The 23597-nt window shown below is 47.2% G+C and overlaps 1 protein-coding gene across 1 annotated transcript in view; it reads right to left on the reverse strand.

Annotated features, from left to right (window-relative positions):
• Positions 1-22756, reverse strand: part of KIDINS220 (kinase D interacting substrate 220) — a 118350-nt gene extending 95594 nt beyond the window's left edge. Inside the window, exon 1 of the mRNA XM_078603257.1 lies at positions 22513-22756. The gene's annotated coding sequence lies outside the window, so the exon portion shown is untranslated. The remainder of the gene's footprint in view (positions 1-22512) is intronic.
• Between the last annotated feature and the right edge of the window lie 841 nt (positions 22757-23597).

Genomic DNA, 23597 nt, shown 5'->3' on the forward strand with positions numbered 1-23597 from the left:
CGATGTGTGAACATTTAGACCCGAGGCTGACACAGCGAACACAACTGTTGAACCTAAACCAAAAAACATATTTAAACGACAGTAATAAGAACACAAAATATGATTGGAATAGGACGTCGCAAATGGGATGTAAAAAGAAAAATATTCATTGGTGACAAGATGTAGAAATGTCGGTGGGGGGAGAGGGAGGTGGGAGTGTGGGAGGTGGATTGTCACTTATCTACTGAGTATGTAAATAATATCGTTACTCATGTATTATTATCTTCATCATCATCGTTAGTCATGCATAACCGCGGGATAGTTAACATTTCCACTGCTGGCCTAGAGCCTCAATTGGAGGTTTAAAACTAAACCAATTTCATTGTACCAGGCAAGGCTCACTAAGCTATGTAGCTCTTTCTAAGAAGCGAACTGGCTATTGCAAATGATAGCTCAATAAAGTGGCTTATCGCGTGGAAATGTATAGCAGCCAAATCACTCTAAACGCATGTTTCTAAATGTGGATGGGAAAAAACTGGAGGACACGGAGAAAAATCCACACGACCACGGGGAGAACACGCAAACTAAAAATATACATATCAACGTTTTTGGGTTTAGATCGCGTTATTTATAAATGTGTCATAACCCTTCACCACCCGACACGGCCAATCAGTAAAAAAGTGTCACGTTTCTGGCGAATTGCCCGATGATGCTGGATGCAATTACCAGCGAAACGTCGTACTCAAATTGTAAATGTTGTGGTTTCACGCTTCAACACACCGGTGGGCTAAAGCAGTGAACTATTTGTCTTTTGTAAACGTGACACTTTTTTACTGATTGGCCGTGTCGGGTGGTGGAGGGTTACGACACATTTATAAATAACGCGATCTAAACCCAAAAACGTTGATTATGAATAATATTGGTCGTGAAAGCCTACGTGTTAAACTAACAATATACAGCAGGCGTCAGGGTCGGGATAAAAGCCACGACCAGGCGAGGTCGTGGGTTGAGTGCCAACCCACCTCTCGACTGAGCAGGGAAACCCTCTGGGGTAGAGGTCATCGAGGGTTTATGCTCTGCAGTTTTCCCCAATATGCATCAGCTTCTGCTGCTGTCCACATGTCAAGCCAAGCTTCAATCACATTCAACGCAACACCTCCATTCTCCTAAGCAGGTCTGCTACAGAATGGCTACGGGTGTTATCAAGCTCCGTTGAGGATCTTTAAATTATTTGTTTCAGTTTGGTTTCTTTTGTAGATCTATGGGCCTTACCTGGTAAAATATAAATAGCTTATAGTTTTTATATACCGTGAATTGTAAAGACCCGAAACAAATCTCGGGGCAACTTACAGTTGCCCACGATTCATAAACACACCGGTTGTGAATGCAATTCTTGCGTGCTTAATTAAAATAATAGTTATTAGTAGTAACGTTCGTATTATTGTGCATGCGCAGTGCAGGACACACTGTGAACACAACCGGCATGTTTCTAAAAGAATTGTTGTCTCATTATTTGGTTCTTTCGGTTAAGTCACGTCTAAAGATAAAATAATAAATTAAATTAAATAATAGAATACGACGTTTCGATTGCAACACAAGCAATCATCATCAGGTATAATGAAATAGCGACATAGAATCTAACCAGAAAACTATAGACAGACATATTAGCAGACAGATATCACCAAGATACATAGAGAGAGCAATACAGGTAACAGAGAGAGGTGATCGTCTCTGTGGGGTGGCCTTAAATAGACAGAGGAGGGCGGACGCAGAGAGAGGGAGGGGGGTTAGAGAAAAAATTAGCATATCAATGAGTGGACAACAAAACGTGGTGCTGCAAGTGCGATGACACGGCAAGCAAGCCTGAAAATCAGGAGGACACACTAAAATTAAATAACCTAGTAAAATATCGAAATGTAATGTAATACAACACAGAGGGTCGGTCAACACACAATTAACGCATAGCCTGGTTGATTACGTATTTCAAAGATTGCTAAGTTAGAATTTAAGTGTGAACATTCCAAAGAGAGGACACAGGCAGAGAGAACAAGTAGTCAGAGAGAGAGAAAAAAGAAGATAAGTTTAAAACTTCCCCGTAGAAGTGGTTCAATCTTAATTTTAGAACTTTCGTGACTGCAGGAATTATTATTTGGTTCTTTCGGTTAAGTCACGTCTAAAGATAAAATAATAAATTAAATTAAATAATAGAATACGACGTTTCGATTGCAACACAAGCAATCATCATCAGGTATAATGAAATAGCGACATAAAATCTAACCAGAAAACTATAGACAGACATATTAGCAGACAGATATCACCAAGATACATAGAGAGAGCAACACAGGTAACAGAGAGGGGTGATCGTCTCTGTGGGGTGGCCTTAAATAGACAGAGGAGGGCGGACGCAGAGAGAGGGAGGGGGGTTAGAGAAAAAATTAGCATATCAATGACGTGACTTAACCGAAAGAACCAAATAATAATTCCTGCATTCACGAAAGTTCTAAAATTAAGATTGAACCACTTCTACGGGGAAGTTTTAAACTTATCTTCTTTTTTCTCTCTCTCTGACTACTTGTTCTCTCTGCCTGTGTCCTCTCTTTGGAATGTTCACACTTAAATTCTAACTTAGCAATCTTTGAAATACGTAATCAACCAGGCTATGCGTTAATTGTGTGTTGACCGACCCTCTGTGTTGTATTACATTACATTTCGATATTTAACTAGGTTATTTAATTTTAGTGTGTCCTTCTCCTGATTTTCAGGCTTGCTTGCCGTGTCATCGCACTTGCAGCACCACGTTTTGTTGTCCACTCATTGATATGCTAATTTTTTCTCTAACCCCCCTCCCTCTCTCTGCGTCCGCCCTCCTCTGTCTATTTAAGGCCACCCCACAGAGACGATCACCTCTCTCTGTTACCTGTGTTGCTCTCTCTATGTATCTTGGTGATATCTGTCTGCTAATATGTCTGTCTATATGATAATTGGTTCTTTACCCTTCTACCTGGCAACAAAACTGACACCTTTTTACAAGGAGTCATGTTTGCATAGACCGCAATACCTGCAGTCATGATACAAACAAAAGAACATAACTCTGATAATGTGCACTGTCCTTAAAGTTGATTGATCCACACCCGAGACAGCTTTCCTTAGAGCCTAGTCTCATATGGGTTGGACCAGATGACGCCAAAAGGCGCACAACTCAAAGACAATGCACCATCAGAGTATGAGAGCTCGGGGCAAGCATCTACACTATGGGAACCTCATTTGCCAGTAAAAATATGATAATTGGTTCTTTACCCTTCTACCTGGCAACTCTCATACTCTGATGGTGCATTGTCTTTGAGTTGTGCGCCTTTTGGCGTCATCTGGTCCAACCCATATGAGACTAGGCTCTAAGGAAAGCTGTCTCGGGTGTGGATCAATCAACTTTAAGGACAGTGCACATTATCAGAGTTATGTTCTTTTGTTTGTATCATGACTGCAGGTATTGCGGTCTATGCAAACATGACTCCTTGTAAAAAGGTGTCAGTTTTGTTGCCAGGTAGAAGGGTAAAGAACCAATTATCATATTTTTACTGGCAAATGAGGTTCCCATAGTGTAGATGCTTGCCCCGAGCTCTCATACTCTGATGGTGCATTGTCTTTGAGTTGTGCGCCTTTTGGCGTCATCTGGTCCAACCCATATGAGACTAGGCTCTAAGGAAAGCTGTCTCGGGTGTGGATCAATCAACTTTAAGGACAGTGCACATTATCAGAGTTATGTTCTTTTGTTTGTATCATGACTGCAGGTATTGCGGTCTATGCAAACATGACTCCTTGTAAAAAGGTGTCAGTTTTGTTGCCAGGTAGAAGGGTAAAGAACCAATTATCATATTTTTACTGGCAAATGAGGTTCCCATAGTGTAGATGCTTGCCCCGAGCTCTCATACTCTGATGGTGCATTGTCTTTGAGTTGTGCGCCTTTTGGCGTCATCTGGTCCAACCCATATGAGACTAGGCTCTAAGGAAAGCTGTCTCGGGTGTGGATCAATCAACTTTAAGGACAGTGCACATTATCAGAGTTATGTTCTTTTGTTTGTATCATGACTGCAGGTATTGCGGTCTATGCAAACATGACTCCTTGTAAAAAGGTGTCAGTTTTGTTGCCAGGTAGAAGGGTAAAGAACCAATTATCATATTTTTACTGGCAAATGAGGTTCCCATAGTGTCTGTCTATAGTTTTCTGGTTAGATTTTATGTCGCTATTTCATTATACCTGATGATGATTGCTTGTGTTGCAATCGAAACGTCGTATTCTATTATTTAATTTAATTTATTATTTTATCTTTAGACGTGACTTAACCGAAAGAACCAAATAATAATTCCTGCAGTCACGAAAGTTCTAAAATTAAAATTGTTGTCTCTTTTGCGATTGCACGAGATTGTTTTTTAACAACCACAATTCCTGGCGATTTTAATTCTCGCATGACATATGTGGAAGTCATGTGCAAGGACAAAACGCCATTGCCTGAAATGTCGGGGTATTGTATATATTATTTCCTTTCAAGGCAGCGTTATCGACGAATGTGTTATTGCTGTTTGTGCTTGTGCGCTACTGCCAATGCAGTATAACCAAATAATGTATTTACTCCATACGTCAGGAGCTTCCATTTGATATCAACCTTACATCTATACACAATGTGTGGATAAGGCAGATGCATATATATAATATGACTAAATATAAGCACGTTCCATCAGGAGAAAGAAAAATCCCAGCATTTGCTTTCGAACACAAATTGCCAAATTTGGTGGAGATGTGGCAATTTTTCCCGAGTGATAATTGGACAGGCCGCTTCCATTATCAGAAAGCGTGCAGGGCTAATGTGTGTGTGTTGAACTTCTTTCGCACCTGTACGTAGCCAACCGTGCGAATCAGAGGTGTGGTGTATGGCCAACAAACTAACCACAAAAAGCAGTTTTAAATAAAGGAGTTTTCAATCTAGCTGATTTAAAAGTGAAAAGCTCCAGTGGCTCCCTAATATCGAAAAGAGCATTCCGCAGAAATGCATCTGAAAGCGCGCGATGCAATGGACCATCTTTGTTCGATGGTTAGCCAAAAAGCTGCTGCGAGGATGACCGCAGTTTGCGTGATGATTTATGCTCTTTGACGACATCAGCAAAGTATTGTGGTTCATTTGTGGCAAGCAATGTGTGTAATGAATGTAACCTTATAGTCTATTCGTTCAGCAACCAGAAGCCATCACCGAAGAGACACGATCGGATCTTGCAGAACCCGTCACGACATGTGCCAAAGAATGTTGTACACGCTGCGGCTTGCTCAAGTTTTTGTCAGACGTTCCGTAGAGTAGCGAGTTGTAAACGTTGGTAAACGTGCGCGCAGGGCCACATACCGTTTGCTGTGCGTGGCCCACGGGAGGGAAAGGCCAGCACGGCAAGGCGACTCACTAGCTCCCCGTGCACTCATCACGTTGCACCAGACATTTTCCTTTCGCGAAATTCGACTCTTCACTATTTTATATTTGCATACCAGTTCAGGTTTCGCATCTCTTTTTCCCCCCTCGACTATTCGTGACTTGGCAACGTGAGGAAAAGGTTCAAAACGGTTCCCGGCTTGCCGCGCTTATAGAAATGCCGCGGTGTTATGGTTAGGACGCTGGGGGGCTTGCAAGCCAGAGGTCACCGGTTCGATTCCATCTCCTGGCACGGCAGCCGAAACAACGGGTAGGTTTATTAAACCCACCACCGGCCCCCGCCTCTGTTCACGCAGCAGCAGCATCAAGGTGTACGACCACAGTCAATCGGCAGGTCGGAGTGTGGTCAGTGCGGAAGAGTAGACCTAATACCCTCCAGAGCTCCCTCTAGTTGACGTCCAACTACCATCAATGATGTGGGTTTTTATTTGCCTACTTATTATATAGCGTGAGGCCTGCTGACGTCTAGTTCAGGGGGTCGGCAAATCAAAACAACAACAAGAGGCTTAAATTTCGATTTAAAGCTTTCGTGACTGCAGGGATTCATCTTCTTGGTTCTTTCGGTAAAGTCACGTAGAATGTAAATAATAAAATAATAAAAATACAACATAATTAAATACAATTCTCACGACGTTTCGGCCACAACGCAAGCAGCCGTCCTCAGGTGAAGAACAGGTCTGTCAGAAAGACAGACCTGTTCTTCAGAAAGACAGACCTGTTCTTCACCCGAGGACGGCTGCTTGCGTTGTGGCCGAACCGTCGTGAGAATTATTTTATTATGTTTTATTTTTATTATTTTATCATTTCCATTCTACGTGACTTTACTTATTATATACCGCGAGGCCTGCCGAAGTCGAGTTCAGGGGGTCGGCAAATCAAAACAAGAGGTTTTTTTTGCTCGAATTCGGTAAAAGATAACCTCAATATTTCAAGAGCTGCAACGCTCGTGGCGAACACGAGACGGTGGTCCATAATGAATAGCGGTCACGAAAGTGTCGTTTACTGAGCAGCATGCCGGGTTGGTGACCCCTGCCCCACGGTTGGCTTCCGTGGTGAACCCCATGTTTATTGTCAGGGGTCGCCAACCAAAATAACGAGAAGAGACATTTTTCCTATTCTCTGGGTCTATCGGTCATGTCACGTAGGTCGGAGAAGAGACATTTTTTTTCTTCCGAATTTTCAAGAATCGCACTGCAGACATTGAAGAGCAACATGCCGCTCCGGAGCCGCGGGTTGGTGACCCCTGGTCTTAGTTTGCGTGTTTTGCACATGCCAATCAATCGGAGATATTCATTTAGAAATGTTGAAGAAGGCAAAAGTGAGATTGCAATGAAGATATAATGTATAATCTCTTAATGAAAACAACAAATCATACAAGACAGAAGCATAAACAAAGCAGCCAACCAGCCTGGAGCAAGTCACCTCTCCAAATGACATACCCAGATTTGGTTGGTTGAGCCTTAAGATGCTACCACTTAATCTTAACACGGCCGGTTAAGTAAACAAAACATGCGATATATTCAGCAATCTAATAATTCACGAATTGTCCATGATACAGCTGTTGGGCTATGACGGTTCCACCTGAAGACGGAAGCTTGTGTTGCCTCCGAAACGTCGTGATTTTTATTTTTATTTTATTAATTTTAATTTTTTACCTACGTGACTTTACCGAAAAAACCTAAGAATATGAATCCTTGCAGTCACGAAAGCTTCAAATCTAGAATTGTCCATACTTCCCCGTCGCTGGACAGTGCGGGTTTGTGAAGGCGGGCGGGGGGGGGTACTGCATAAACCCGGTGGGTTGTGCTGCACAATGCCGACTTCACCTCTTTACCGTGCAAGGTGGGCACCCATCCCGGCACGATCCAGGTTCAATGCCGACGAGGTCGGGCACATTCAGCGCAATTTGGCAATCGGCGGAATTAATGACGAATCGAATTTAACGATGAATGTTTAACATGGAGTAGGCTTTAGCGACCAACATCGTCCACAATAGTTTTTTTTGGGGCTCGATCGCGTAAATATATAAAAGTGTCGTTAAACCCCCCACCACCCGGACACAGCCATTTAGTAAGGTTTGTCACGGAAACAGAACATACCAATTTGTTACTGTACTAGTGGCGTGTTCTGTTTACATGACAAACCTTACTAAATGGCTGTGTCTGGGTGGTGACGGCTTTAACGACACATTTATATATTTACGCGATCGAACCCAAAAAAACCTGCATTGTGAACGATGAATGCTATACCAGATGTAACATTTACACAGGTGGCTACCCGTCAAACAAAGACGGTCACTGCATCGGGCGCTTTCCGATGCGCTTCTGCGGCCGTTAGAAACGCTCTACCTTCCAAATTAGTAAGCCACTGAAGCTGTGTACTTTTAAACCCAGATTGAAAACTCATATCTTCAGAACTGCTTTGTGTTTCATTTATAGTCCTTCCCACGCACTTCCGATTAGCACGGTTGGCTACGTGCTGTGTGAAAAAAGTCAAACGTACATACGTACATTATGCCCGAGTCAAGCAGCCACCTCGCCGAGTGGATCAAATGAAGAACCACGTTGCAACAAGTCGAGGGCGATCGTCCCTATAGCCGAAGAAGCGGTGCAACAGCGCAAACTGGTCCCACGTGTACGTCCGCTCGTCAAGATGCCAGAGTCCATTGCTTGCGTAGCGTTTCATCTCAGATTAGGGAGTGGGCCAAAGTGGCCGGGGCGATGCGGGGGCAGCGTTCCGCGTGTCAGAATGCCGAGTCAGCGCCGCCGAGACCGCGCGCTTTCAAACACCGAGCGCCGCTCCCACGCGATGTCAATGAAGTGTTCTCACGCGTGCCGTGGGTGCCCCTCTGTCCGGCAGGCAAATGTTTGATTTTGCATTCAAGTCCTCGGCTTCTCACGTGAAGATGCCACTCATTGCACACAAAGTGCTTGCCACCAATGAACCACGATACCTCACTGATTTCGTCAAGGGGCATAAACCATCACGCAAACTTGCGGTCACCCTCGCAGCGGATTTTGGCTAACCATCGTGGGCTGTGTGTCATTTGATCACCACTTGCAAAATATTGTCAGGTCCTATAATTTTCATATCAGGGCTGTACGTCACATTCGGCTACTATAGTATCGACAACGCTTGATTATTACAACTCACTACTCTACGGGACGTCTGGCAAAAATATTACCAAGCTGCAGTGTGTACAACATTCTTTGGTATGTGGCGTGACAGGTACTGCAAGATCCGACCATGTCTGCCCGGTGCTCACTGAGCTGCATTGGCTTCCAGGTTGCTGAACGAATACATGAAGGTCGAACTCATGACACACAAAGTGCCTGCCACAAATAAACCACAAAACCTTGCTGATCTCGTCAAGGAGCATAAAGCACGCAAACTGCGGTCATCCTCGCAGCGGCTGTTGGTTAACCATCGAACAAAGGCGGTCACTGCGGCCGTCTGGAACGCTCATTCTTACGATATTAGGAAGCCACTGGAGCTACGCAATTTCAAATCTAGATTGAAATCTCATTTCATTAGAACTGTTTAGTGTGTTTAGTTTGTTGGCATTTCCCCCCCCCGCACCTCCGATTAGCACGTTTGTCTACGTATGGTGCGAAAGAAGTTCAACGTACATACATATATTCTGGGGATCATCACAATTGATGATCCAGCACTGGCTGATTCACTCCCACTGTTCGCTCACCGGCCACGTACAAACCATGGCAGAAGCGGATGATACTTGATGCACGAATGGAGAATGTCAAGAACCGTAGAACATACGACTCAACGCTCGATTCACAACTAGGAAGGAGGCCTCATCGCAGCGATACACCACTCCCGCTACTCCTGACGCAACCATCTGGCTCAACCACCCCAATGGAAAATTGCCGACGTTGCTCTACACCAGCGGTTCTCAGAGTGCGGTTCCCGGACCCACCGGCGGTCCGCAACAGTCCTCCACGTGGTCCGCAGGGCTGTGATGGAAACGAAGGTCGATCCGGAAACAATGGCAACGTTCATGCCATTTGTTTCAGACGTTAATTAATATTTTACTCGTGAAATTTCATTAAACTAGTTAAACTACCCTGATTAAACTACTATAACCCAATGATGTAAATGCCTTCCCCCCTCCCCCCGCATAAAAAATATGTTCAGAAAATATGAATTATTTTGTATTACTGGTATTTAGGGAGAGAAGTGAATCCCTAATTTCGATCGGATCAATGGGGTTCATTAGTAATAAATCGGCATTTTGCGACCCCCACTGCCACTGTGTAGTATATTATTACGTGCCAGGGACTCTATGAGATGATAGGACAATAGTCTGAGTCAATAAGTAACGGCAAAGCAGTTATGTGACTCAGAATTGTGCGCAGTTCCGTATACAGCACACGACTTCCCTGAAGGCATCAACACCTTCAGCGAGCGCGATGCCGATCACACAAACGCGGTTCGAATTCGACCCTCGATCGATGGCCGCGCCATCGCCGCACACGCGTCGGATAAAAAAACAAGTCCTTACTTACTAACAACTCCTCTATCATTTTCCATTGCTGGAGGGGTTGCCCCCCCCCCGACCTGAAAATCCTGGCTCCGCCATTGGGTAGGGGGCTGGGTGGTCCCGTGGAAATGTCTTCATCGGCCGAGTGATCCGCGAGCCAAAAAAGTTTGAGAGACACCGCTCTACATCAACACGAGCCGCACGGAAAAAAGCTCAGGCCCCGTTATTATTCTTCCACCGCTACTACGACCACGGCTGCCGTTTCCGGGAACTTCACTCGTTTGATTTCACCACCCACATCGAGTTCTCGGTCTGCCGAGAACAAACCATGCTGTAGGGCACGACGCTTCTTCTCTTCATAAAATGAGCCAACACCCTCTGAATGACAACAATTTACATTTGGGGGGGGATTAATTATTCAACCCTGACATTCTCACACTGTTGTGACTCACAATCTCTCTCAAAAGTAATTATATAATAACTCACATTTGCAAGGAAAGCAGGAAATAGACAGAATGTGCAGGGTAAACGGCTATAACTAGAGGGTTAAAGGCCAGTTAAAAGAGGCGAGTTTTCAAGACATGTTTTAAACGCAACTATATCTCAAGGTTTTTGCAATTATACGGCGTATAAAATGCAACACGATCACACAACAAAGAGAAAGAAAGCAGAAATACCGACATCGGATACTGCTACACTGACAGCTCAAACGACATTCGGCCAAAATTTAAATTTACGCCAGAATTTCAGGCGCCGTGTGCCAAAGCTGAAATAGCAGCAGCAGCAGCAGCGGCAACAGCGGCAACAACAACAGCAACAGAGATATCACCAGGTCAGGGAAGAGCCCCCTCCTACGAGCCCCCGCACACACCAGCGGTGGTGGCGTGCCTGCCCCAGCTCACGTTACATCGCGTGCCGACCCAGACCTGGCCGGAGAGCGCCTTTTAATAATCCGCGGCCCGTACTGCGCACGTACGCTCGGCGTGCAAAATAGGTTGACGCCTTTGCAACAGCACCTGGCGGTGAGCCACGCATTTCTGCCCGAACAAGTCAAGCTGAAAACATGAAAGTGGGAAGCAAACCGAAGAAAAACTCAACAGTGACCTCTTTCGCCGCCAAGAGATGAACCTCGCAGCAGCGGTGGCGGCGGCGGTAGGATGATTTGCCGCAAGCGCACCGGCAAATCGATCGCAACAATTGCAGCGATTCGGCGCTGCAATCGTGAACTTTGTTGGCGACTGTAGAGGACATCACGAGACCCCCCCGCCCCACCCCCACGAGACCAAAAGCTATACGATCGGAAAAAAAAAACTTCGATATCCCTTCTCCGGGTCCTCCGCTTTTTCCCCCCACATTTAGAATCAACATGCGTTTAAAGTATTTGATTGCAATACGTTTCCACGTGATAATAAGCCACTATGTTGAGCTATCGTTTGTGCTATGCCAGGTCGCTTCTGAAAGAGAGCTCTTAGCTCAGTGGGCCTTACCTGGTAAAATAAAAAATGTTAGTTTAATTGTACAGACAAGTCTTGAACAGGAAGACTAGATGGGATTATATACTCGTACATCAATTAACTTGCCCCAGCATGTCCAAACCTATTTGGCGGGTAGCTATAGATTAGTTTAGAACGATGTTTCCATGAGCTTAAAAAAAAATCTACATTACTCGACAAATCACGGCATCGTTACACCTGTTACCTTTATGTCAATCGGCGTCGGGGCTACATGGGATGTGTTTTCAAGCGGCATTTGTTTAAGGACATAAACCTTCGGTTGAATAATGAACTTCCAACTTAACCCTTTGCCATTGCGATGACGCACGTGTAACACCATTGGTTGACCTACGTACGTACGTGTACGTCATCGGAACGAAACAAGAAGAAAAAATTAAGTAACTTCATCAGTACCGAGGCTCCCACAAGGCAATGCGGGAGGGTGCGTGAAACAGTTTGGCGCCAGCTATCGTAGAGTGCGGTCGTGTCGCGACAGTTCTCTGCGTCAAATACAATGTCTTGAAAAACAACGGCGCTACGCCTCTCGAAATTAAATAAATGCGAACGGCTTGCGCGTTCCGAGATTCAGCAGCGAACAGGACCCCCCACCCTACAACTTGCAGACATCTCGGAACGGCCAAGGGTTAAAACGTTTTGTGAACTGATACACTTTGCTAATTATTTAGAAGTTGTGCACTAAATGCTTTTAGAGGAAGTTGATATCAATGGTGCACAATAAACATTATCATGCCGTTTGCTCTTGCCTCCCCGAATGTATCACGATGAATCTTAATTTTATCACGATGGTGCCAGCGTCGCGTTACAATGAGACAAAATGTCCAATTGGAACCCTCGCAGCAAGCGGTGTAACATCACCGTGCGCCAGAGGACACCGCCCTTGAAGATGACATCACACAAATATTGTTGGGATGCCCTCACCGATCTCTTAACCAACACTGCGTGGCACAGTTTTACAATGCCCTGCAAAGTGTTTGTCACATGGCAAGAAAACCAACATATTAGTCGTCATTGCTGGATGACTACAATTAAGCAACAAACGAAATAAAATACGATATATATTTAGACATATATATACAGCTTCTGGTGACTTGGCTTCGCCCATCATCTCACGACACTTGGGAACCCGGTAAAACATCACATGACCGACCCCCAGACTTCAGCAATGCTGGCTCAGTGTAGCTAACACCGGCATTATTAGTATCACTACTCCGCTTGTCTACCCGGGAAAAGCCTCATTGAAGCTCAAGATCGTTTGTCAGGAGGGGCCTGGCAAGATCAGAAATTACTCTTTGACTCCATCAAAAAAGTAACTTGCAGCACCACACCTATTGTCATCATTAGGGGAAACAAATGTGATCCGATCTCCGACCCCCAGGAATAGGTTTGCAGATTTGCTGAGCATTTCTGTGAGGTCTTGCGGGAGGGGAAATCCCTCGGGCTGGTAAACCTGCTGAGGCTGCCGTGCCTCAATTATTGGAAGAAGTAGTCACCCGCTGTGAGTGGCTGGCTGAGGTGCCATCTGTTGAGGAAGTACTAAAGGCGATCCAGAGTATGAGACCAGGAAAGGCACTGGGCAGAGATGATCTCCCAAGCGAAATGCTGAGCAAGGGTGGCGTTTGTGTGCAGACTGCCCTACATGAGATCATAATAAGTTTGGAGGGGTTCCACAAAACTGGAAGGATGCCCTGGTGATCCCCCTCTTTAATAACGGGGATGGCACAGACTGTAATAACTACATGGGCATCTCCCTCCTCAGTGTGCCGGGAAAGGTCCCGACAAGTATTATTCAGCATCGCCTTGCCAAGCACGCTGAGGAGAGGCTTGAGGAGCCCCAATGTGGTTTCAGGAAAGGGTGGTCCTGCACAGATGCCATATTTTTCTGTCCGTCTGCTACAGCAGAGGTGTAGGGAATTCCAACAGGACCTACACCTCTGCTTTATTGACCTGGTCAAGGCCGATGATACCATCAGTAGACGAGGGCTGTGGGCAGTTCGTGTTTTCGGAGTCCCTGACTCTCTGCTCACAATCATGAAGGGCCTTCATGATGGTGGGCAGGCCCAAGGCAAAAATACGTAACCGGGAGTCAGAGCCATTCCCTGTTCACCTTGATGTGTGACAGGGATGTCCTCTGGCTCCAACATTATTTAACATCTATTTCGACCATGTAGTTCGTGAAGCCTTCGATGGCTGTACCAGAGGAATTTCCATCTGGTACAGATACAATGGGAGGCTAATCGATGCTCGGGTGCGGTCAAGGGATGGCTCGCTATTGGTCAACCATGTTATGTATGCCGATGATCTGGTAATTGCTGCTCATTCAGAGGAGGAGTTGGAGGCGCTGCTCTTGAACCTGGAGCGTGCCACTAAGAGATGGGGCTTTACCATCAGCCCCACCAAAACGAAGCACCGACCTGGATATTTTCCAAAACTCCCAATTGGTGATGGGGCAGTTGTGAAGAAAGTGGAGAATTTTCCATACCTCGGCAGTGTGCTCATAACCGGCTCTGGTTTGACAGCAGAGGTCTCATTCCGAATCAGTCGAGCAGCATTATCTTTTCATCAGCTGCGTAACGCTGTGTCGAAGCTACCTTGTCTGTCGCTCCACACGAAGCTTTGGGTCTTCTTGGCCACGGTCATGTCCTCCCTTTTCTATGCTTGCGAAACGTGGACCCCCTTAATTGAACATCTTCGCCGTTTAGAAACCTTTAGGCTGGCCTGCCTACAATCAATCCTGGGTTTAACCAGGCTGGATTGTGTGAGCTCATAAATCCTTGAAAGATCTGGAAAAAGTCCCATCGGTGAGCTCCTCCGGCAGGCAAGGCTGTGTTGGCTGGGTCATGTAGCTCGCATGCCCTGCCACCGCATGCCTAAACAGCTTTTGTTTGGCCGGATAGAGGGGGCTAAACGTGCGCGGCACGGGCTAGAGAAGAGATGGAGTGATGTGGTACAGGACGTGGAGTTGAGTGGATTTGCCGATGACTGGTACCAGTGGTGTCAAGATCGGCCTCTGTGGAGGAGGCTCGTGAAGGACGCTACTGGGCAGTTGGAGGCAGTCGCCCTCCAACAACTACGGATGGAAGAGGAGCGACGCTCACAACAACGAGCAGAGTGCCAGGCGGCTAAAGCACAGCAAGTTGGCATCGGCTAGTCATCTCAGTCAGTCAACCCATGGGACCTGGTTCTGTCCCGTGGCCTTAACATGGACATAGCCTGGTACAGGCGCCGTAGTGACGTCACCGCCACTTCGTGGCGAATGGCGGTTGTTGCTGTTGTCAAGTTTTTGTGGGGAGCGGTGGTGCAGCGGTTAGCGCGCTGGCAGGCCGAGTTCGATGCCTGCTCACAGCCAACAACAGTGACGATTATCTGAACCGATCCTGGGCCTCCCCTAGGTCGACTCAGCCTCAAAAGAGTACCTGGTGCGGTGTGTAAACATAGCCACCGGGGAGACAAAGGCGGCCGGGCGTGGTGCTGGCCACCCACCCCCTCACGCGCCATTGCCGGCCTTCATTGCTGCTCGCTAACAACACTTGCCGCAACAATCTGCTAAGGCTACACGGGGGGGGGGGGGATCTTTGTCTTTGTCAAGTTTTACGTAGTAGGATGCAACGTTGGTTATGTCTAATACCAATTGAGCAATTTGCAGCAAACATTTTTCGGTATCGTCATATCTTGGCCAATACCAGTTGCATCGTTTAGTTTTGTTGAGCTACGGGAGGAACCGCAGAATCTGGAGAAAGCCCACGCAGAATGGGGGTGGGGGGGGGAGAGACATCGTACAAAAAACTCCACGTCTTATTTGGTGACGGTGTATAAGCACAAATACTAAACACATTAAATCGTTGCCTTAGAATAAAAGCGCATCATAGGCGATGACGTTACAGGGCGACGGCCGCTCCTCTCCACGAAACTCCACCACGGGACGGCACCCGAGTCCGGATGCGAACCTCGGCCAGCCCTTCTTGCCACAGAGGCACAAAAGCGTCACCAACACGGCGCCGTACGTGAAACGCGGATGGCTACCACGTTGGGTTCTTTTTTTTTACCTTGCACCAGCGGTCTCTCCCTCTTCTTTCTCGGGCAGACGCTCGGCGCTCACGGGACTCGAAACAAAACCTTCTCCCCGCCAGCAACGTGAAAACAAAAGCTTACGTAACGTGGCGGCACGGGCGCGCGTCGCAGCCAAGGTTGTGTGTGTGTGGGGGGACGGAGGGGGCCCTTCCCACATGGAACAGAGCCATGGAGATTGCTCCAGAGCAGGGTGCCGCCACTGCGGTCCAATTAGCACGCGGGCACGCGAATACATTGAGGGGGGGGGAGGGCAGCACTTTTTGGCGACACCTCCAGAGAAGTGTGTTTATCGTTTACCCGGGAATGCGTCACCGAGTTGCAAAACCGCTTTAGGAGGGCACTGCAATGGCAAGTTTCACGAAAACTCAGCAGGCATTTGCTGCTGCTTCTCATGACAACGATGATGCCGCCAAAATGTCCAAGAGATTTCCTGCTCAAATGAGCATGGGGGCAGTGTTCATCTCCTGTTTACAGTCCCGTGCCAGTGGTGGAAATCCATCATTCCTACGGTTGGGGTGAGTCTATAAATAAAGCTGTTGACTTATACACAACATGGTACCTATTTTATCGATGCTAGATACATGATGGGCTGAGTCAACCCCCAATCAAATTCAGGATTTGGGAACAGGCACAGCTGAGACAAATAAAGTCTGAGCATGCCGATTTCCACGTCTTTTGCGCTCATAATATTCGTGAACAAGAATCATGCAATTTTTCTTTATCCACTTTTCTACTTCCTTTCGTAGTACAGTCCTTCCCTTGAAAAAAATTATCGTGAGTCTCTGGGTTCTCATCTGACTAAAAACCAAAACGTTAGTTTACTCATGCCCGCAAAATTATTATGTAAGACTCCATTTCCACGCAGACCTCGCGAGTATGATGCAAAGACACAAAAATTACTTCCAATTTGTTTAACAATGGAAGAAACAAATGTGCTCGAACGTCTACGCAAAACCTCAACAAAGATTGGCCTGCCCGCTAGTTAGTTACATACCATCCGTGTTACTCTGTACCATAAATTAATAATCACTGCCACGTGGAAACTGCAAGCACAGCAGCTAGCTATCAGTACGCGGGCTACCAAAGTCCTCACGCCTTTTCAAATACTGTACCCTTGGTGTAACCTTGGACCACAGCGGGACATGGGACGAGAGCATGGACCGATATGACCAATCCTGTGACCGTTGCATTAAAATTAATATAAAGGGGCTTTTTAAATGTTGGGCCACGCGGTGGCGAGATGTTAACTCCCTCGCCTGGTATGCAGGAGGTCGTGGGTTTGATACCGACTCTGAGGCCTGCTGCTGTATATTTGGAGCTTTTGTGTTCTCCACGCGGATGCGTGGATTCTTTTTTACGCGTCCTCCGGTTTGTCCCTCCACATTTAGAATGAACATCATGTGTTTATAGTATTTGACTGCAATATGTTTCCATGTGATGAACCACTTCGTCGAGCTATCATCCATGGCCAGGTTACTTCTGAAAAAGAGCTAAGTAGCTCAGTGGGTCTTACCTGGAAAAATAAAAATAAATAGTTTAATAGCTTAGTTGAAATGTACAGACAGCAGAGGTCTCACTCCGAATCAGTCAAGCGGCATTATCTTTTCATTGGCTGCATGGAAGATACCTGGTCTGTCGCTCTACACGAAGCTTCGGGTCATCTCGGCCACGGTCATGCCCTCCCTTCTCTATGCTTGCGAAACGTGGACCCCCCCCGCATAATGGAACATCTTCGCCGGTTAGCAACATTTAGGCTGGCTTGCCTACCGATCCAGCCTGGTTAAATCTTATCTGAATGGAATTTATATTGCGACTTGACCAAGGCACTTTACACAGAATTAACAATGGTACAACGTGTGTGCATGTCATGGAGCAGATGAGGTCAATAAAATAGATGAGAGGAAGCAATGGGGGCAAATCCGTGATGCGTGAATTCGGTGAAAGCCAAACTGATGACAGTAAATGATGACGAACGGATTGAATGCATGGGGTGAATGAGTGATCGCCATGTAACGAGAATATGAAGAGGGAACGGTAATGATGGCGGTTATGAGGGGGAGATTTTGGGGGGGTCGTGGGGTGAGGAGCGGAAACTAGTGAGGGAAGGTGACTGCTTAGTGTGGAGGGGAAGTTTGTTCCAGATAAGGGGGGGCGGGAAGAGAGAGAGAGACAGCGTGTATTGAGCACAAGGAGGAGGGGGGGTCAGAGAGAGACGGCAAAGATTGAGAGCGTAGAGGGTGAGAAGGCGACGTAGGAAGGTACACGAGTGGCAAGATATGGCGTGGGGCAAGACCATGAAGGGATTTGTAGACCAGGGTGAGGAATTTGAACAGGCAACGGTAGCACAATGAACTTCTACCCCAACATTGACTTAAAGCTTTCGTGACTGCAGGAATTTATATTGTTTGGGTCTTTCGGTAAAGTCACGGCGTTTCGATCACAACACAAGCGATCGTCATCCTCCTGAAAACTCACTTCTTTAGAACTGATTTTTGTGTTCAGTTTGTCGGTTGGCTATGTACTGTGCAAAAGAAGTCCATCATACGCGAGAATATCTCGACGCAGAGAAAATAACAAGGCAACCGGAAAAATAAACCTGGACAACACCAAAAGGCTTACAAAATATAAACTGCACGTGCGGATATGCCTCCCAGCGTCGTGCTTGTAATTGGTGGTTATCCGAGTGTACTTCACCACGCTGGTTTGTGTGGGCTGGTGAAGGAGGTCTGGTGCAATGGTAATCTCTCTCTACTGCCCTCTTCTGTCCACCACGTATCTCCACAGCAGCCAATAATAATAGGCTCAGTCAACCATTCTACACAACAAAGACTAATTTCCTGGCAGCGATTTCAGCCGCATCATCTCTACATAACAAAAAGGCTCAGTCCCTTTTACATGCACCTTTACATCATCCGCACCTAGTTAACACAACAAAGGCTCATTCCTAACAGCGTGCTTCAGCCGCACCGAACCTCACAAAAATAATATTCAGGGCCTACCTTGGTTCCTCCCACCCTCAACCAGTATATATAAAAATACGGGTTTCTTGGAATTTCTCTCACTTGATACAGCTATCGTGCTGTGACTGTTCCACCTTAAGACGGGGGCTTGTGTTGCCTCCGAAACGTCGTGATTTTTATTTTATTTTACTTTTATTAATTTTAAATTTTTACCTACGTGACTTTACCGAAAAAAACCTAAGAATATGAATCCTTGCAGTCACGAAAGCTTCAAATCTAGAGCCAATAACAACTTTGCTGGATGTGGCGGTCACCCATCCAAGCACGAACCAGTCTCACCGTGGCTTAGCTACCAATTCGTTACTGTACTCGTGTCACGTTCTGTTGACGTGACAACCCCGACTAATTGGCTGTGTCGGGTGGTGGCGGGTTTAACGACACATTTATATATCTACGTGATCGAACCCAAAACAACCTTTCGTGACTGCAGGGATTCATCTTCTTGGTTCTTTCGGTAAAGTCACGTAGAATGGAAATAATAAAATAATAAAAATAAAACATAATAAAATAATTCTCACGACGTTTCGGCCACAACGCAAGCAGCCGTCCTCGGGTGGAGAACAGGTCTGTCGAGAAGACAGAGTTTTATTTTTATTATTTTATTATTTCCATTCTACGTGACTTTACCGAAAGAACCAAGACCAAAACAACCTGTTATTAAGAAAGATATTCTTGGATCTTTCCAAGAATATGAATCCCTGCAGTCACAAAAGCTTTAAATCGAAATTAAGAAACATATTAGCTATTTTGTACAGCAGAGAAGTTGCGATGAGTCGATGGGAGGGGATGGCGGTGCATGAATACGACGACTCGTGGAATAAACGAGGATGAAAGTGACGATGAGTGGTTGACGATGAGTGGGGAAGTTGTGCATTGGGATGGAGTTTGTGATGGGGGAAGGGAGGGGGGAGAGGAGGTGTTTGGGGTAAGCGAGGGATGATAAGTTAAGAGCTTTAAGGGAAGAGAGAGCGAGGCTGATTGTTTGAAGCGTGGGGGCAGATTGTTACCGAGTCAGGGTGGCCAGAAGCGAGAAAGAACGGAAACGTGATTTTGCACAAAGGGGCCGTCCATAAATGACGTCACGCGATTTTGGACGATTTTTGACCCCCCCCCTCGTCACACGGCGTAACAAAAAGTCAGACCCTCCCCCTCACACATGACGTCACAAAGCTCTGCCCCCCCCCAAAAAAATAAAACATGCTTCAAATCGCTTTAAACTATTGTCATTGTAGTGCGTATTTAATGTGGCGCTGCACTCTGATGTTGTAGGAGAAAACATTTATTAGAAAGTCTATTTATCTTCTTGGTTCTTTCGGTAAAGTCACGTAGAAGGGAAATAATAAAATAATAAAAATAAATCTTAATTAAATAATTATAAAATTAAATTGATTATGTTATATTTTTTTTATTTTATTATTTCCCTTCTACGTGACTAAACCGAAAGAACCAAGAAGATGAATCCCTGCAGTCACGAAAGCTTTAAATCGAAATTTAAAGTCTATTTAATTAAGTAGAACGTGTTGTCTATACAGTATTTAGTTAAAGTTGCGCATTTTGATGTGACGTCACATTTCTCGAACCCCCCCCTCCCCACATCGTCACACATCGTCACAAATGTCTGACCCCCCCCCCCCTAGGTGCGTGACGTCATTTATGGACGGCCCCCAAGCAGGAAGGGGGGGGAGTGACTGACAGAGAGACAGCTAGGATTGACGCTGCACGAGGTGGGTATATCGGGTTTGTAGGGTCAAGCGTCACGTGGTGGTGTGAAGTTGAGGTCGGCAACAATTTGCATGGCGAGAGGAAGAACGGACTGTGACGAACGTGAAACGGGGCTTCCTTCACAACGAGGCGAGGCAATTACGGGGCAATTATGAAACGGGAGGACAAAGAAAGGCAGGGCATGGCAGGCTGAGCGAAAGAGCGTGTGATTTGATTTTGTAGAGAAGTGTTCGGCGGTCGAATTCAGCCACGCACTCGTTACCAGTCTGGCAAGGACGAACGGATTTTTGTTGATGTTTTCTTCTTCTTGGTTCTTTCGGTAAAGTCACGTAGAATGGAAATAATAATATAATAGAAATACAACATTAAAAAAATTCTCACGACGTTTCAGCCACAACGCAAACAGCCGTCCTCAGGTGAAGAACAGGTCTGTCAGAAAGACAGCGTCTATTATTTTATTATTTCCATTCTACGTGACTTTACCGAAAGAACCAAGAAGATGAATCCCTGCAGTCACACATCGTCACAAATATCTGACCCCACCCACCCTCCCCCTAGGTGCGTGACGTCATTTATGGACGGCCCCTATGGTCCCTGACCGCCTTTGTTTCCCCAGTGCCGAGTGTTACCAGCTACTCATGGAGACTCAAGCCGGGGGGTCGAGATCTTAGTGCAGAGGAACAACCACGTGCACCACCGTCACCCCGTCCCCATACAAAGACCCCCCGTGTAGCCTTAACAGACTGTAGGGGCAAGTGCTGTTGGCGAGCAGCAATGAAGGCCGGCACGGCGCACGAGGGGGTGGGTGGTCAGCACCACGCCCGACCGCATTTGTCTCCCCCCAGCGGCAATGTTCACACATCATACCAGGTACTCATTTGAGGCTGAGTCGACCTAGGGGAGGCCCATGACCGGTTCAGATAATCGCCACCGGTGTTGGCCGTGGGCGGGAATCGAACCTAGAGGGGCAGAGATCTTCGGCGCAGCGGACGCACCAATGCGGCACCGTGACCCCCGTCCACACCCCACACACACACAGAGACGCAAAGACAAAGATCCCCGTGTAGCCTTTACAGACTGTCGGGGCAAGTGCTGTTAGCGAGCAGCTCCTATGAAAGGCCGGGCACTGTGACACACGAGGGGGGTCTGGGTGGCCAGCACCACGCCCGGCCGCCTTTGTCTCTCCTCCCCCCCCCCCAGTTTGAGGCTGAGTCGACCCTAGGGAGAGGCCCAGGAACCGGCCCAGACAATCGCCACACAGACGCGCGCACGTTCACCCAATTGTACAAGGGACGCATCATTCGCGTAATTCGGAACGCGTTCAAACCACTTAGAGATCGACAAAGCAGCGATCAGCACAAGATGCGCACGAGGTGAGGCAACACGACAGGTCAGAGTCGTTGTACTTGGTAGGAACCTCCTGGTTACACCAGCCCACAGGGGATTATTGTGTCCGTCCGTCGTGCAGGGGGGGGGGGGGCTGGGTGTGGAGGGAGGGGAGGGGCTGGTCACCCCGTGGTGCCCTTATAAAACTCAACGTTTAACCTACTCACGCCGGCTTGTGCCCGCCCTCACAGTCGGGAATATTTGCGGAATACACCACGCCGCAGTTGACCCTGGCCATTGACCGAGCAACCCAACGTTTCTACCAGCTCCCTCCGCAGGACAATGTGTTTACACACGAGGTGGTTATAGTGGGGAACTGTTGGTCACGGCGTGTGTGGGCTGTCTGTACAGTGCGTGTGTTGATTGCAGGTACAGTGCGTGTGTGGACTGTCTGTACGGTGCGTGTGTTGACTGTCTGTACAGTGCGTGTGTTGACTGCCTGTACAGTGCGTGTGTGGACTGTAGGTACAGTGCGTGTGTTGACTGCCTGTACAGTGCGTGTGTGCACTGTATGCACAGTGCGTGTGTTGACTGCAGGTACAGTGCGTGTATGGACTGTCTGTACAGTGCGTGTGTTGACTGCAGGTAGTGCGTGTGGACTGCCTGTAAAGTGCGTGTGTGGACTGTAGGTACAGTGTGTGTATACTGTCTATACAGTGTGTGTGGGCTGCCTGTACAGTGTGTGTGTTGACTGCAGGTACAGTGCGTGTGGACTGTCTGTACAGTGCGTGTGCTGACTGCCTGTACAGTGCGTGTGTGTACTGCCTGTACAGTGCGTGTGTGTACTGCCTGTACAGTGCGTGTGTGTGCCGCCTGTACAGTGCGTGTGTGCACTGTATGTACAGTGCTCTTACAGTGTTGGTCCGAGGGGCTCCAGTGTCGAGGGAGGCTGCGCGTTACCGCCGCTTCCTCGCCGCCGCCTCTCACGACGGCGCGGGGTTCACGGAGAGGGAGAGAGACAAAGTAGGCGGGCGGTGGGGGGGGTGGTGGTGAGGTACGTGGAGGGGGGGGAGGTTAAGGGGAGAGACAAAGGCGGACGGGGTTTACAGCGGAGCGGCTCCCCGCCTGTCTGGGCGAGCGCCCGCGGATTCTAAAGCGGTGGGGGTGGCGGTGGGGGCGTGGCCTCGAGCGGCGTCACGTGACCAGGAGAGGCGAACCACGTGGCCTGGGGAGGAACGGCGAGCACGTGGAGATGCGTGACGGAACCACGTGGAGATGCATTCAGCACTCACACGAGGCGTGCAGGCAGCAGAGGTACATCTGACTCTCGCACACGATACAGACAGCAGGGCGGTGTTGTGTATTCGCTACAGAGATGTGGTTGTAAGCGTGACTACGTGGAACCTGAGTTTCATTCCCGGCCACGGTGAACATGAAGTGTGACGAGTGGTGTCGGAAGCGGGACCTTGAACGTCTGTCACCCAACAACCCCTTCTTCACCACGAGCGGTGCCACGTCCCGTCTGACATGGCGTGGGGACATCTTCAAGCGGTATATTGACAACTGGCATACGATTCTGTTGTAATAGATTGTATGATGCACGTCTCGACACGTGCATCCAATTAGCACGGCTGGCTACGTACGGTGCGAAAGAAGTGCAATACAGTAGAAACTCTGGTCACGACCATAATTCGTTCCATAACTTTGATCGCAACCCGATTTGGTCGTGACTCGAACCTAATTTCCCCGATTGGATTATACGTAAATACGATTAATCCGTTCCAGACTCCTACGAACTGTATGTAAATATAGTTTTTTAAAGATTTTTAAGCACAAAAATAGTTAATTATGCCATATAAAAACATTGAATAACACTGAGAAAACCTTGAACAACAGAGAAAACTAACATTGCCGCGTCAAGGATTACAATCGTTCAACAAGATGATTGTTTCGTCTGCTACATCAGTCGGTCGATTCTGAGAGAGAGAGAGAATATTCG

Source organism: Lampetra planeri, chromosome 2 (assembly GCF_965212315.1).
Source record: "Lampetra planeri chromosome 2, kcLamPlan1.2.h2, whole genome shotgun sequence".
Classification (NCBI taxonomy): Eukaryota; Metazoa; Chordata; class Hyperoartia; order Petromyzontiformes; family Petromyzontidae; genus Lampetra; species Lampetra planeri.